This window comes from Mixophyes fleayi, chromosome 4 (genome assembly GCF_038048845.1).
Source record: "Mixophyes fleayi isolate aMixFle1 chromosome 4, aMixFle1.hap1, whole genome shotgun sequence".
In the NCBI taxonomy this organism is placed as follows: domain Eukaryota; kingdom Metazoa; phylum Chordata; class Amphibia; order Anura; family Limnodynastidae; genus Mixophyes; species Mixophyes fleayi.
This window is the reverse complement of record NC_134405.1, coordinates 313,183,931-313,195,508: the sequence shown is the minus strand read 5'-3', so window position 1 is coordinate 313,195,508 and position 11,578 is coordinate 313,183,931.

Here is an 11,578-nt window from a genome sequence, read left to right as displayed (position 1 = left end):
TTCCACTTGATTTCCCAGGATAACAAGATGAACCTTATATGGATTGTAGCACACATATTTAATCAATGTTCTGGAGGGGAAATCCTATTCTTGTTACTTGATTCTAATCCTATAACTGTTTAATACATGTATCACAAGCACACATGAAATAAATCCGATGTTTATTGCTAAACCATATGGTAATATTATTTGCTTGTAAACCGCATGATTTACCCACTAGCGTTTATGATTTAGGATTCAGGACTGAGCAGCGAGCGTATGAAATGGGCGAGTATTCACACTACACGGGGGGTGACCAAATCACACTGGGGGCATGCCACTTCAACCCCTAGCCCCCTTGCTCTCCCCTAAAAGCACTCTTTTCCATGGAGCTCACACCTATAACTGGTACGGGCTGCATTGAGGAGGCAAAAGTTAGTGGTAAAAGTCTTGGAATTTGGACAAATGTCCTTATATGTGAGATGGGGGGACAGCCCCACCCAAATCAAGACAGATATAGGGCATGTAGTACCCAGCACTACTCTGAACTACTTACTAACAATTGTGCAGTAACTGGGTGCTGAAGGTGAATACAGAGCTTCTCAATGAGCACCCTTAGGAAGTTTCTTGTTGCCCACCAACCCCCCTCTCCCCCCACTCCCAGTCCTGTCAGTGAGTCTGTCTATCCTGTCAGTGCGTCTCCTAGTCCGGTCTGTCCTCTCAGTCTATTTTATGTCTCCAAGCACTGTCTGTCTGTGCCTCAGTCCCAGAGCCGGATTTAGACCTCATGGGGCCCTAGGCAAGATACTGGTTTGGGCCCCCCCCCCCTACCTGAAACAATTCATAGCACTATGTTTTTGTAGCATACCATATATCCCTATAGTTGAGTAGAAGGGAAGCTATGTGCCGCAAAAGGAGGGGTGGCCATGCCATTGGGGGCGTGACTTGCAACATTGGGGGTGTACCTAACATGTGAAAATAGCTAGGCCACCCTCCTACAGAAAAAGGCAGCACTAAATAATTACAGACCTGTCCCGGTTTTTAAGTAGTTAGGTCAAAACAACCTAATAAGTATTTAAGTCATGACAGAAATACTTAAGGTGTTTGCAATAATAATTTGCTTAAATCCAAGGATGTGCCCCTTGTAACTTTTATCCCTCTATCATCACACTGTGCCCCTTCACAATAACACATTTGCCCCTTCATTGTCCCTTTTGTTCCTTCATCATCACACTGTGCCTCTTTACAATATCACCTCTGTGCCCCTTCATGTCACCACACATCACCACTGTGCCCCTTCATAACTGTGATTGAAACAACTTGTTTACCCTTTATCATAGTGTCCCATTGTGCCTCCGTTAGTTTGCATACTATTCCATTACTTTCTTATCTTCTGTTTTCTTCTTTCTGTTTTCTCATCTTCTGTTCTGTTTTGTCTTCTTTCTTGCCCCATTGTGTACGCTGCTCCTCTCCGCTCCACAATAAGTTTTCTCTGAATATGATGTCGGACGTGATGGCGTCACACGCCATGACTCACGTGATTTTACGTGGTCTTCTGCTTTGTGGCTGAGTTGCTGTTGTTCCTATCACGACACATTTTGTATCACAAATGTTTACAAATGGAGACTGCATGGCTAGGGGCTTGATTTTATACACCTCTGGCAACGGGTCTGATTGAAACACACTCAATTCAATAATTAACAGGTGTGGCCAAATACTTATGTCCATATAGTGTATCTTTTCAATTCCAAGCTTAAGTTGGTCTAAAGTCATATCTGAATTTGATCAATGCTACTTCCTCAAGATCTTTTGTCTAAGGGATAAAACAAGGACATTGCTTCATTCCTATACATATTTTCGTGTAGCTTCTGTTAGGTGGCAATCTCTGGCATTTAGTTGCTTTCTCTTCATGGAACAAATATAATCTGTGAGTTCTTTGATATTTTCCCTACTTTCAGTGAATGACAGCAGCCTTCTGATTCAAGAACCCTAGAATCAGCCATCTCTTCAGTAGAGCTAATGCTCTACATGACGTAATCCTAAATCACAGTGAATACATCCAGAATGTAATCTCCCTGCAGCACACAATGACACCTTTCAAGCACAGAAAGTGAAAAAAATAACTGCAAGGAGCGTTAATGGGACTGAACTTATGAAAACTGTTTACAGGTGTCTATGTTGAAATGTGATGTTGGCCTTAAAAAACATCAGGGGCCTGATTCATTAAGGATCTTAAATGAAAAGGATCCTTATTTCAGTCTCCTGGACAAAACCATGTTACAATGCAAGGGGTGCAAATTAGTTTTCTGTTTTGCACATAAGTTAAATACTGCCTGTTTTTTGATGTAGCACACACATATCAACTTTAAATTTCAGTGTACAAATGAGTTATCAAGTATTTGTGTGCTACATGAAAAAACAGTCAGTATTTAACTTATGTGCAAAACAGAACACTCATTTGCACCTCTTGCATTGTAACATGGTTTTGTCCAGGAGACTGAAATACGGATCCTCTTCATTTAAGATCCTTAATGAATCAGGCCCCAGATGTATGCTTTTATTTTCTAATTAGGAATTTAGAATCTGGATCAATTTCCCTACTTTTGACACAATAAGCTTTTGATTTTTATTATGTTTACTAAGATAGCAATACATAACATTATTTTAGTCTTACATGATTGTCACATTGGTAATGGATGTAAATGATTTAAAGATGCTGCAATTACGGTTCTACAACGCGTTCAGATTAAAGCAGCAAACTTGCATAGAAAGTTTAATCATTTTCTTCAAATAGCAAGTTAAATACCTTTTAAACATGTATAATTTTTCGTAAGTGTCCTTGGAAAAATGATCGCCTTTTCAAAATCTCTCTGGAAGTTTCACAAAAAAATATGGCTGGCAGTTACACAGACACAGATTCATAGCTAGTATCATTTCATATAAAGGTGGGGGGAAGGGATAGAGATTTTACAGTACACAGAGCTGTTCACCACATCATGCGCCATGTAACTGTGGTTGTCATGGTAGTTCATGACACTGTGTGAATTATAAATCGTTAATAGCAGCCTGAGGATACAAATCAAGGAAACATAACTATCAACATTCTTCTTATAGCCTACAATGATTTATTCTAAAAAAACAAATCCTCATGTGTTCATGGGATTTCAGCTTTAAAGCAAATGTTAGGATTATCTATTGGATATATATGGTCTACAATGTAGAATGTTGGGATTAGAGACAATACAGGTACCTATAAATCTAAAATTATTTAGGAAATGGTGATCACACTACCGAGCTACTAAATAAGAGAGCGGGCCATTTTTCTATGTGTATTGGCTTTCTCCATATTTAGAATAATTAATTAATTTGTATAATGTTATCCAAATACCTTGGAAACGTATAACAACAATTGCACAGAAGAGACAAACAGAGAGCCATTTCCAATTTTCCTGCAGCACAACATCAATTATATTCATCAGCGACTTGTAAATGAGTCATGTAGCCTTACATCTGCCTGTGTGTGCCCCGTGTATTAATTCTGTGACGCAGTCACCTTACTAAAAGACCACCTGGCAATAATCATACTTCAAGCCACTTTTTTATTTTCAGAACATAAATTATGGCAGATGCTAGTAGGTAAACATACTTCTTGTGTGTTTTTGATATTAAGTATATTTTAGCTAGTAAATGAAATGATCTTATTATTACTAACATATGAGCCTATCCCACTAAATTCCATCTCCCCAAACTACCTCTATCCACACTTCCAAATCACTTATTCAAAAATGTTTACAAAAGAAAGTGTCAAGGAAAATGTATTCTTAGTATAACTTGTGTGTAAATGTAACAAAAATGTTAAATAGGGAGGTTCCATTTGGACAATCTCCCCTTATTTTAACATATGCCCCCACCGACATATGGCAAATGGCAATGTTACCTGAAAGTCAGAGCAGACATAGTAGTTTGTCACAAGCTTCTACAAGAGGAGTTAGATATTTAGCTGGTAATCTGCAGAGAAAGGCTGCAAACAGAGTTACACATTTGTACAGTAGGGCACCTAAGTTAAAGAGATACAGGTGGAGGACATATGTGTGACAAAATAATAGTACAGTAACATGTTTTGGAATGGTTTGTAGCCCTTTCCGCAGATAGCAGCAGGCTGACAGAGTGGGTCTGCAGTGAGGCTAATCAAATCAGAACACCTGCAGGGAACAAAGTCAAAGAGGGAGTGTCATCTGTCCATCAAGCTAGGTCTGTGGGAGGAGTGTAAAGTATGTAAACATGTCTGGTGTCTTTATACAGTGTGACTGATGCCAGACAGCGGCCGGTTTCTAGAGAGCTGGTAACTGTTACTTTAGCGTTAGGGTCACAAGAAAAGTGTGTGCAACCCTATGTTGTAAATTAAGAAGCAAATAAAAAAGAAAAAAGGTTTTCATGTGTGCATCCATCATGTGCCACTATATATATATATATATATATATATATATATATATCACTTCCATATTCCACAGCACTTTACAGAGAATATTTAATCATTCACATCATTTTCTGTCAATCTATATACCCTACAGGATTAGGGATAATTTTGTCAGAAGTCAGTTAATCTTCCACTATATCATTGGAGTGTGGGAATAAACTGGAGCACCTGGAAGAAACCCACACATAGATGGGAAGAAATGCAAACTCCACATAGATAGAGAGCTTGGTGGAATCCAGCAGCGATGCTCACCATTGTGCAACCATGCTGCACTTGTTTACAGTGCAGCTATTCATGGAGAGCAGACTCTTGGTTCCTAGTATCCGAGAGGGGGTGCTGGGGAGGGGACCTCTAATATTTGATATTGGTTGTGGTATATTTAATTAAGGAGGGGTTGTCATTTAATATTGACCTGATTTATAAAAACCTCTGGCCAGAAAAGGTGCATATGGCTGTTAGATATAAGACACTGGTCAAGAATGCATAGGAACACAAGCACACTGATAGTCATTTTTATTTGAAATCATGGAAAAGTCCAGTTAGAGCCCTACCGTACTGCCACCTGCAGATATCATCATGGTAACAAGCTGTAAGTAACACAAGTCTGGAGATAGCCTCTTAAACCTCATGGTATCATTTATAGAATGTCCATTACATAGGTATTCAACAGATGGACACCAAGTAATAGCACCAACCTGACCATTAAAATCAATTACACATAGATTTAGTTTTCTCCTTTAGTCGTTGCCCCTTCTCCCATCTGCGACCTCAGTCAGAGGCAGCCATCACTTGAACTGAGCTGCTGGAATGCGTTTGACATCTGGAAGAGAGGAAAGCTCTCAGAGACCCAGAGAGGACAGGGTTGGAGATTGGGGGCCTCATGTAGACTTGGATGCAGTTTCCATCTAAAGTACAGACGTAAATTGCATCTGATAAAAAGACACATTTTACGGTATGTTTACCCAGACGCATCTCAGCTTATTGTTATCATTATCACTTTGTAACTTACCCCATTCCACAAGTTCCCCATCTCCTGACAGACGCATGGGCGTTTGAATTTCAGCCTACAGAACTTTGCATTTGCGCCAACTCACCCATAATGTACTTTGGCTACACTGACACGCCCCCTCCTTGCCCCATTCCATCATAAGGAGCCATAAGCGGTCATAAGCGCAAGATGCGACTCAGTCTTCATATGGCCACAACTGTAACTAGTGCTTTGTGGGCATGCACAGAAATAAAACACTTATTATACGCATTATACCACACTTTGCTTACAACTCTACATGACCCCTTGAATCTCCACAGGGCTGGAGGTGTGTTTGTACAGCGCTACAGAATTTGCTGGCACTACATACATAAATGTTAATGATGATGAAGATGATGACACCTGGTTGAACAAATGGCTTTAGCCTGCCCGTGCTGCCAGCTCTCAGACTGCATACTTTTTATTGATTTTTTTCTTCTTTTCATTTTTTTTTTCATTTTGATTTTTCCAACCACCATTAGATAAAGGAACAGAAACATATGTAAAGCAAAATGACTAACTTAGGGCACATTGGCTCAGAACGCAGAGGGTTACGTCCAGCCTCGGACTGGCCCGCCGGACAGCCGGTCAATCCACCGGTAGGCCCAGCGGGGTTGAAGCTCCGCCCCCTCCGTTGTTAGGGCGGAGCTTGATGTTGAACTTTGTTTAGATGGCGGCGGCGGTCACATCTCCTGTAACCACACTACCGCGCAGATGCAGAGAGCCCAGGCGCGGTAGTGTGTTTTTCAGCAGTTTGAGCAGGGGAGGGGGACGTCCTGATATCAACATACTGATCCAAGGTCAGTTTGGTCATCATAGGTTCATACAACACTGGACGCAATAGACCATGCCCCCTCTGACGCTGCAGAGTTTCCCCGAGTTATCTGAAGCCCAGCCAGTTTGATCGTGGCTGGGATACAGAAGCTGGATACTGCCGTTTGATCGAGGAAACATATGGACTGAAAGATACCTTTTTAACATACAAAATGTGAGTGTTTTTAACCCCATGTTTTAACTTAATAAATAGAGAACGTAAAACACCATGAGATCTTTCTCTGTTCTCTCCCTGGTGTCCCATATGTGCACTCTGGTGAGGAGAAGAAACAGGTTTAGAGGGGAGTAAAAGTACATCGTGGTGGTGCTTTTTGAAGCAAGAGGACACATTATTCAAATACTGTATGGAATAGAAAAGGTCACATTGATGTAAGTTTACCATCTGGGACATCGGTATAGGTGGAACTAGAAGACCAACATCCTTTAATGACTTTGGGACCGTTTTCCCCTTGACTTATTCATTGACCCAATCCTTGTGTTTCTTTACCCTTCCCCCATTTGCGCCCGTCCTTTGATATTTATATTCTCTTTCATACAACACTGGCAGCATACCAGCATATATGGAATAAATGTGACAGGCTTTGGATGGGCTGTATTCTGTTCATTTTTTTGTTTTTTAAAATTTCCCTTCTCAACAAGCATTCATTGGTGAAGTACGCAACCGTAGTAGCACTGATGCTGTGTGTATGGTCTTTGACGAGTGGCATATTCTGTAAGAGTCCTTAAAAAATAATTATAACAAAGAGTCATTTTAATAATCAGACTGTGTATACAAGATCTGGCAAATGAAGGGAGCTTTTCATGTAGTCTAGTATTCCAATTGCATCCAGTTGAAAATATAATCATTCAGGGTTGTATAATATGTTGGTCTATATTGTATGTTAGTGTAGAAAGGCACATGCATAGGAGAACATAATTATATTTATATATTTTTCCTTTTGCCTATTGTGCATTCTTTTTGATGGTTGTCCTGTTTAGAATTTAGGGGTGATATAGTGAAAGTATTATAGGCATATATCAACCGTATTTAAAATGAAATTAGATGGATTTCACTGAGATTTGTTGAGAATTACAATCACTTGTTTTTTTATGAATTGACTTTTATTCCAGGACATGTCACAACAACAACAACAGGTTGGTAACCATTGTACTAAAAAATTAATTGTGCAGTTTATGTCTTCTAATTGATGTTATTATTTGGTTTGTGTAGCCCTTGTAATGGCTTTTAATAAGCTCAATACATGATGGGCAATAACAACATATGAGGCGAGGGTTGGAGGTAACCAAATGATGCACTTATCATAAGTAACTGTCTTGGTGCATTAGGAGACGACAGGAGCTGGTACTGGAGTTTCTTCCAAACCACAAGTGTTTTATTAATGGGTCCCATGTAGTTCCCTACCAGTAGAATGGGCAGGGTCTAATGCAAAAGGTGCACATTTAAAATAGTGCTATAAGTTGTCCTCCATGGCCTGACCACACCCCCTTTACTGGCCACACCCACTCCTAAAGTTGGCCACACCCCAATATAGTGGGCCCCTATCACTGAATTCCCCCGGTGGGCCCTTCATGCCCCAGTCCGACACTGGTTACGTCAGCTCTATAGTTGTTCTGCTCACACATTATATACACACCAGAGTTCTGTTTAACACTCACACATTCCTTCCTGTATATCATATGCTAAACTCTGTGCAATAAGATAACACTGGTCACAGATGGTGAATGAATAAAGGGTGGAGCTAGTGCAACAATCTGAAGGGGACAGCTGTGTTAGGGGAAACTGTGGCCTCCTGTAACAAAATATTTATATTATACTGGGAAAAAGAAATGACTGTGGACCTTCATAGCTGACAATCAAGGAAGGCATCAAGAATCAGAAGCCTATTTGTTAAAGGACCTGCGTTCCCTAAGGATACACTGTCATTAAAGAAAGTGAATACTTTCAAATTTAGAGTAACATTTATTTCTAGCCAAGAATTTGACATTACTTTTTTTTATAGTATTAGACCCACAATCATCTATAGCAGACTGGTTGACTTATGTTCATTCAAAACTGCTACAACTTTGTTTTCTTTTTTATGTTTTCATAATAAACAAACATGTTAGAACTAATTAAATATTTATTGTTAACAGAGATAATGGAAAAAGCGTTACTTGTTAATTGTATGGGAGCCATGCTAGGGTGGAGTCGCTCTGGCATCCACTCCAAACTAGTATTTATCCTGTTCTACATAGAAGATTTATTCATATTACTTAGTAGTAGTATTTTCAGGGAAGGATAAATGTTACCCTGATTAACTTATTAACACAATTAACAAACCATTAATCCTTTGAATGTTTTCCTCCAAAATCTGGGAAAGAGGGAACCTGTCTTGTGGGCTGAACCAATCAGCTTATTATTGATTAGCTGGGAACTAGTGACATCATCATGACATAAGGTATAAAGTGTCACTTCTGAATATTCCTGCAACCCATAGCGTTCTTTCACGTCTCCCATTTCCCTGCTTCCCAGAAACGTTCCCTTCTCAGCTCCTCATTTTCACTAATCATCTCTTCTCTGATGTCGGTTTCTCAGAACCCACAGCCCTTTTCTTTAAACATGATGGGGCATGTGTGTATACAATGTGGAATTCCTGTGAGCATATCCTGGTCATGGCACATTAGATGTCTAATGCTCCTCTCATCACCTCTCTGAGCATTTCAATAAGATCCTTGAAATGTTTGAAAACTAATTTTCTTTTCTAAACCCATTTGGTTTTGCAAAGCATTAAGAAGTTTGTGTTTAATTTTCTAAACACTGGTAATAAACACAGACAAGCGTTTATGGAATATTTTGCTCATTTTTAATAGTCTGTTGGGCTTGATAACAGTTAATGCTGTTATACTACTTGCATTTTGCTTTGTTAGGAAATAGGGTTAGGAAATAGCTGGATTATGAGTTAAAGAATAAGGAAAATGTTTCTAGCTGTGTTCTTTGGGTGATTATAGTTGAGAAGCACATTTATAGCAGTATAGTATAGTTATGTTTATATCTGTAGGTCTGTGCTTATAGCTGTTGAAAGCAGTGCTATGTAAAATAGTCAAGTTTGACCGATTAAGGAGAGTGGGAGGTAATTGGCTGGGAGACAGGGGATTGGTTAAGGGAGTGGAATGAAGAGAAAGTGGGTGGAATCTAATGTGTGTACTGTGAGTTGTGATCTATGTCTATGTGGATGGAAGTGTATGAAATGAAGGAGGTAGATAGTATATGAGAGATGTGAATTAAAATGATGGAAGGAATATAAGATGATAGTCAGGGTAAAAGAAATAAGTGGAATAGAAATGGAGCTAGATAAACAATATGGGCCTGATTAATTAAGGAAACTAAAACAAAAAAAAAATGAGTAACTTTGAACCTTAGCAAAACCATGTTGTATTGGAAGGGGAGGTAAATTTGAGGACAACTGTCCAACATTACCGAAATAGATGGCATATATCCTAATAGTCCTGATTTTGACGGGACTGTCCAAATACTCTGCCTCTGCAACGTTCTCATGTGGTTTCATGAGGACATTGGCATGATTAGGTTTTGGTGGATCACAAGAGCAATTTATTTGGTCCTGATTTAGGTTCTCAAACTGTTGGGAGGTATAGATTTAGTATAAATATCGCTAGTTCACTCACAACTATTTTTTTAAGTGGAAATCAGTTTGACAGAAATTTTGGATAATTTAGATAATTTAGCCCTTTTAAATCCATGGAAATCACGTGATCACTATCCAAAATTTTGGACAGAAAATTATTCACTAAAATCATCAGTTCATTTAGTTGGTTTAAGGGGGAAACCTGAGCTGTGAAAATATTAATAAATATTAATAAATCAATCCATTGAGGGAATTGAATTGCTCATAGAGTTGCGAGGAAAAATGAGCAGAGATTTGCAAAACTCTCAGCCGCGAAGTGTCTCAGGAACGTCCGAATATTTGGTGCAATCTTTAAACTGAGGCTTTCTCGCAGTGACGGTAATCGCTTCTGCTCATGCAGCACCAAACGCACATCTGAGATCATCATCATCATCACTATTTATTTATAAAGCGCCACTAATTCCGCAGCGCTGTACACAGAACTCACTCACATCAGTCCCTGCCCCATTGGAGCTTACAGTCTAAATTTCCTAACATACACAGACAGACAGAGAGAGACTAGGGTCAATTTGATAGCAGCCAATTAGCCTATTATTATGTTTTTGGAGATCAGAAAAGAAGGGATGTTGAGTCTACACCACATATAGTTTCAATTTATTAGTGAAATAAAGGGTAATATTCGGCCCATTTGAAGACTAAGGGCTAGATTTACTATGCTGCGGGTTTGAAAAAGTGGGGATGTTGCCTATAGCAACCAATCAGATTCTAGCTATCATTTTGTAGAAGGTACTAAATAAATGAAAGCTAGAATCTGATTGGTTGCTATAGGCAACATCCCCACTTTTTCAAACCCGCAGCTTAGTAAATCTAGCCCTAAAAGTCTACACATGCGAACTTATCATTTTCCCGTCACTGATCTAATGCATCCATGGTAGAAAAAAACTAATTTGAAAGAATTCTATTTTATGCATCAGATCTTATTACTTTGTGACTCATTTATCTATTCTGTTTTATGTATTATTTTATGACTTTTCTTGCTGCTTACACTGATGGAAAAAAGCTCTTATCAAGCACAGCTTGTTCCAGCCTCTTTGGCTTTCAACAAGGGAATGCTTTGTTCTCAAAGTAACTCTCTAAGACAGGAAAACCATCTTTGAATAAAATGAAGAGCTTGGTACACACATTACAGCAATCACCCTCTAATGTCACAAACGAGACTGACTGATGAAAGGGAACAGTGAAATAATGCATTCCTGGTGGAAATTGATTAATTGTATACACATGCTGTTAGCATACATCTGGGCTGAAATTCACATAATTTATGTGTAATAAAGGTTTGTACATATTTTGGTGGGGTACATGCTTAAAAGTTGAGTGCTAGTTTATACCATTAACTTAGTAAAGAACAAATGTATGCTTCTTTCTCTATGCATCTTTTATATAGCCATTCTTGTAGCAATACTGACCACATGTCCAGGGCCTTCTTAAAACCATCTTGGGCCCCCGGGCACAGCAGTGCACCGGGGCCCCTATATATACCAAAAAAATAAAATGATTATATATAGGGGCCCGTCGGAGGAAGCCCAAAAAAAAAAAACCTGGAAAAAGAAAAGAAGAAAATACTTACCGTGCTGTCAG